The sequence below is a fragment of the Oryctolagus cuniculus genome, chromosome 2 (genome assembly GCF_051225735.1).
Source record: "Oryctolagus cuniculus isolate XC-2025 breed Fujian yellow rabbit chromosome 2, ASM5122573v1, whole genome shotgun sequence".
NCBI lineage: Eukaryota > Metazoa > Chordata > Mammalia > Lagomorpha > Leporidae > Oryctolagus > Oryctolagus cuniculus.
The window spans coordinates 52,553,014-52,559,013 of record NC_142868.1 but is presented as its reverse complement, the minus strand read 5'-3'; the positions used below and the strand labels follow the sequence as shown (position 1 = coordinate 52,559,013).

Genomic DNA, 6,000 nt, shown 5'->3' with positions numbered 1-6,000 from the left:
CCTGTCAACAGTCCCTCTATGGAAAAGCTTCTGCCACTGGGACAAGCCCCCTCAATTTAATTGCATTCTCAGGGGAAGGGTTGACAGTGTAGCTATTTTATAACTGAATTCATGGCATGCAAATACATCTATAATTTTACTTCAATGTTCTTTAAAAATGAATTTTCAAGTCATAATTTGCACATTTCTTTTAGAAGTCTGGTGATTTGCACAGATGTTTAAATATTAAAATCATATAGACTAGTTGTTAAACAGTAATTTTTCAGGAAAAGCTTATTTCTTCATGTTTATGAATAAGTGTTAAACATATCCAAAAGAAATTTTCATATCCTTGTTATTTAACTGAATACTTTTCTACAGCTAAATGAAATCTAAAATTAGATTTGAAGGCAAAAACAATTCTCTGCCTTTAATAACACTATTTAAGATGCAAATTACATTACAGATAAAAAGAATTGAAAATTTCAGCTTAAAAATAAATGGGATCCCGGAGTCAATATCATAAAAATAGGTGCCCATCTGGCCAACCTTACGATTGCCAAATTTCTTCCTTCAATTGTTTCCTTGTGTTCAACAGGAGTTTAAACAGCTCCCTCTTGTGGCCCACAAAGCATTGGCAATGCAGAGTTTGGTCAACTTTCCTTTGATTTGCAGCACATTTGTTTAATACATTATATACTGTGTGTTTGCTATGTAACAGAAAAAGAGACAGAAACAGAGGACTTGAATGAATGTCATTGCCTGTGGGTTTTGTATGAATTTAACCAGCTTGAAAGTTTTAAAGTGCAACTTTGGCATGGTACTACTTTTTTTTTTTTAAGATGTATTTATTTATCTGAGAGGCAGAGAGAGAGAGAAAGAGAGGTCTTCCATCTGCTGGTTCACTCCCCCGATGGCTGCAATGGCTGGAACTGCATTGATCCAAAGCCAAGAGTCATTGGAAGTGGAATAGCCGGACTGGAACCAGTGCCCATATAGGATGCTGACACTGCAGGTGGCCTGGTACTTCTAATGCTGCTTCTAACTCAGTGACTATGTTTCTCTAAAATAGAAGAATGAGCTTTGACCAGAGCAGCTCATTATGTGATAGGCTGCCCATGCTGGATGAGCTTCTAGGTGCTCAAAAATCTTGATACCTAATCTACATATTTTTAGCTGAAAAGCTTCAAAAGATAGAAAAGTCCTCAATGATAACATTCACCTACATTTTTCTGGCAAACATTGCTATGGTCCCTGAAGCTCTACTTTTACCTGTTCATTGCAGCGGAAATTTTTTTTTTTTTTTTTTGAGCAGCCACTGTGTAACAGGTACTGTGCTAGATGCAACAGGAAAAGAGACATGGCTCCATAGTGTTCACAGTCCAGAGGAAAGACAAGCATTAAACAACCACCCAGTATTTGTTAAATGTAGTGAATACTGATGTTCATAAATGTAGTGAATATTGCGGTTTCATTTCCAGTTCATTATAAATGATAATGACAGTAAGATCAAATGTAAACAAGTACATCAAGAAAGGAGTCTGAGGAATCAGAGCAGGAATGTGCCAACTTAAAGAAGGATAGGAAACTATTTCAAGATGGGAAAATTACATATACAAAATTTGAGAATGGGGATGAATACAAGGACACAGTTAGGCACAAGCTAGCTCATCCAGGGCTTTGGGCATTATCCTAAACACACTAGGCATTCATGAAATGTTTCAAGTATCTAACGTGACACAATCTGCCTTTTTTTTTAAAGCTCTTCCTCCAGGACCGGTGATCTTAGAACACATTTTTCCCCCAAGATTTATTTATTTATTTGAAAGGCAGAGTTAGAGAGAGAGAGAGAATGAATGAATGAATGAATGAATATGAATCTTCCATCTGCTGGTTCACTCCCCAAATGGTCACAGTTGGCTGGAGCTGGGCTGGTCTGAAGCCAAGAACCAGAAGCTCCTTCTGGTCTCCCATGTGGGTGCAGGGGTTCAAGAACTTGGGCCACCTTCTGCTGCTTTCCCAGGCACTCTAGCAGGGAGCTGGGTGGGACGCAGAGCAGCCGGGACTCAAACGTACCCATACGGAATGCTGGCACCACAGGTGGCAGCTGTACCCACTATGCCACAAAGCCAGCCCCCATAATCTGCCTTTTTACTTACTTCATTTATTTGAAAGGCAGAGAGACAGAGAGACCTTTCATCCATTGGTTCATTCCCTAAATACCCACAATAGCCATGACTGGCCAGGCTGAAGCCAAGAGCCAGGAACTCAATCTGGGTCTCTCATGTGAGTGACAGAGACTTAATTACTTGAGCCATTACCTGTTGCTTCCTGGGTTGAACATTAGCAAGAAGCTGAAATGAAGAGTAGTGGTGGGGCCGGCGCCGCAGCTCACTAGGCTAATCCTCCGCCTGTGGTGCCAGCACACCGGGTTCTAGTCCCGGTCGGGGCGCCAGATTCTTTCCCGGTTGCCCCTCTTCCAAGCCAGCTCTCTGCTGTGGCCCGGGAAGGCAGTGGAGGATGGCCCAAGTGCTTGGGCCCTGCACCCCATGGGAGACCAGGAGAAGCACCTGGCTCCTGCTTTCGGATCAGCGCGGTGCGCCGGCCGCAGCGCGCCAGCCATGGCAGCCATTGGAGGGTGAACCAACAGCAAAAGGAAGACCTTCCTCTCTGTCTCTCTCTCAAAAAAAAAAAAAAAAAAAAAAAAGAGTAGTGGTGGAACTTGACCTCAGGTACTACAAGACGCAATGCATGTATAGCAATTGGCGGCTTACCTGCTGTGACAAATGCCTGCCTCAATCTGCTCTTTGTCACAGGTTGCATTGGCTGCATGTGTGGGCAGGATGGGAGAGAAGCAGGAATAGAAGGGACGATACTCATCCAAAGACAATGGCAGCATTCAAGTAACAAGTACTGCTGGCTAGAACCTCAGTGGTATCTGAGGAGATGGCATGAGGGAGTCAAGACTTCAGATGTGTTTAAAGACTACATGAGTAGGACTCAATGATGGGATAAAAGAATGGGTAAGGGAAATGGAGATTTTAAAGAGGACTCACAACACAGCAAAGAAAATGAACAATTTTCTACTATCTTCAAAATATATGGATTACTCTACATATGATGTTGAACTAAAGAGCCAAACAAAATAAAAGTCAACCACAGAAGGCATTCCACAGCCTCACCTCTCTGAAACTGCTGGGTGCCCACCAGGCCTGTCTTGGTCCAGTCTTCCTTCCAAAGTCACATCGAGGAGAACTGACAGGAAAAATCAAAGCTTAGGCTGAGTAGTAAGACAACCAATGAGCAAAGAAATTTACATCTAGCAACTGAGATGATCAAGGAACTGCTAAGACTCTGAGTAGAAATAAATAGACCATCTATTTCCAAGTAGTATTCAATATAACATAATCTGAGTATTCTAGTCAAAAGATTAATGGAAGTAAAAAACAGAATGCCTGTGTTTTTCTGTAAAGATGAAGTGCTTAGCGTGCATATATGTTGAAAGACTTTCTGTGCCACCAGAACCATGAGCAATGTTACCTTGAATTTCCTGCTTATTTTATGCCCATTGTATCACAGATTTTCCAGTTGCTGGTAGATGATCAAAATTGATTTTCTAGCCCCAAAGTAGAAAACACCTCTAGTCAGAAAAATGAACACGAGCCTTTCAAATTTTCTGTGAGAATTAGTTTGAATAAGAATCCTAAGCCTTTCAGTTGAGGAAAACATACTTGAATGCAGAAGATCACCTGAGGACATTATTGGAGAATTTCCTCTAGCAGTATCTGACCAAAGGAGAGAGAAACATAACCATTTTAAACAGGAAACAAAATACAAGGAAGAGAATAAGGAGTATACTTTGATAGCTTAATTCAGTAATTCAAAGGTAGATGAAAGGAAAATATTTAAACAAAATTGTTTTATTTGTTCAAACAAGTCCCACGCAGAATCAGAAATCTTTATTACTTTAATCTCACAAAAAGGAAAAAACATTCTCTTCATTAGGGCAGGAAATAAACATTCTTTTTTCTGATTTAGATTAAGTATTGAGTCAGCCATTTTCAGATCTGATACATTTCTCATTCTTCATACTGGTCTCAAGGAAGAAAAGACAGTTTTCCCACAAGTCAGTGAGACTGCATTTCTGTATAATATTTAATGTAACACATTTTAATCTGATGTGCAATTGCTGGTTTTAAAGCAGAACCTCACAAGAGATTTGAGGTGGTGCAAACCGTACAGTGAGTAAGCTACCTTGCATCCCTTTCAGCATCGAAGGCCTCACTGTCCCAGATGCTGGGAGTGCTGGCAGTTTGCAATTGGATGCCCTCTCAGGGAAGCATTCTCACCTGAAAAGAGCCTACTCCCTCAAAGCCATGCCTTTTCCTCGGGGGTGGCCTGGGTCCTATGACTAGTCAAGGTGCAATATGAAAGTCCAGCCCTCCACCACTGCAACAGGGTAATATTCAGAAGTTTTAAGACTCTCCATGGGGTCAGCTGAGGCATTTGTCACATCTTCAGTATCGCCCAGATTCTTCCCTTGCACAGTCTGCTGTTCTTCCATATCATCTGCAGCTTGTCAATCAATCCAGACTCAGAAACTACAAACATTAAAAGGAATTTATTTGAAGCTTTCAGAATTGCAATTCAAGAGAAATGGATTCAAATCACCTAAATTAGCATTCTGAAGAAAAAAGGGGGAGGTGGGATCTTATACTGAGCAAACAGTGTTGATATATTATAAAGCAAAACAAATTCTTTTGTTGGGAAACCTCTATTGGACAAACTGTGACAGGGACCATATAACTCATAGAAGAGAGAGAAAAGAATGTAAATATTTTGATAAAAAGGTCGTAAAACAAGAATCTGATAACATTTTGATATGCATCTTGAGTCTCTGGGTACAATGTAATTATCTATTCTGGGTGTCTGCAGTCAAGGGCTGAAGGTGACTAAGGCTCACATTCCTAGGTAGACTCCAGAATTCTGACAGAATCCTGCTTCCTAAGGGCTTCCAACTCCATTCTGAAAAGTTCTCTCAGTGTTGCTCACACCAAAATTTTTCATTCTTTTCTCACAAGGTGTGAATCTTGAGTGTGCTCCCTGATCAGCTTCCTGCCTGCTGAACTCCATCCGAGTCTGCTTCCCATGGAACACACTGGGATTATCAAACTGGTGTGCTGCTTTGCTTTCCTAGATACAAGGGTGAAGGAAGGAGGTTCTTGGGTTTGGCTCCTACTCTTTCTTTTCTTTGAGGAACAAAAAGAGATGTGATTATAAGAGGTTCCACTTAGAAAAACACTGAGTCAACCTTGTATGATAACAAACCAAAACAATCTATAGTCTCTATGAAAATAAGGGATTGTACCTCATTGTTTACTTAGTTTTTGTACCTATATTTTCATAGGAAAATATTACTGTAAATTGTGAATAGTTGACACATAACTATGGTATGCATATCTGACTGTTGGCAATGTCATCTCTGAGGAACAGATAAATAAAGTTTATTTACTATACAAAAAGAAAAGAAAAGAAAAGAAAGGATTGAGGCAAATCATGATGCTGCTCTTCTTATTGGAAGTCTTTCTTCTTAACACCAACATTCTAATCATGTTGTGGTCTTTCTTGCAACCAGCACCCAAACTGAAGCTACCTAGAGGCTCCCAGCCATCAGTCATCTTATTAGCAACAAAAGACACTTTTATCACTCCAGAGATTCTTAAGGCCTTGGAATCTTCTGGCAGGAATCAGAAAATAAGAACAAATGTAACAAAAATGGTCCTATCACTCAGAAAATTACAAGGTTTTAAGGAGCCCTGTGCCAGAACCTGGAGATAAAGATTTTTTTAAATGTAGTTATTATATCACAGTATCACAAAGTTGTAATTTTTTTTAAAAAAATGTAGTTCAACACTTGGATACTAAAGAAATGACCAGGGGCCCAGAGCTGTGGCATAGTAGGTAAAGCCGCCAACGCAGTGCTGGCATCCCATATGGGTGCCAATTCATGTCCTGGCTGCT

General features: G+C 40.4%; 1 long non-coding RNA gene across 1 annotated transcript in view; it reads right to left on the bottom strand.

The window, feature by feature from the left end:
• Nucleotides 1-3,879: 3,879 nt before the first annotated feature.
• LOC103345455 (uncharacterized) overlaps nucleotides 3,880-6,000 on the bottom strand; it is a 30,436-nt gene continuing 28,315 nt past the window's right edge. The window contains exon 3 of the long non-coding RNA XR_011386267.2: nucleotides 3,880-4,580. This is a non-coding gene — a long non-coding RNA (uncharacterized LOC103345455). The remainder of the gene's footprint in view (nucleotides 4,581-6,000) is intronic.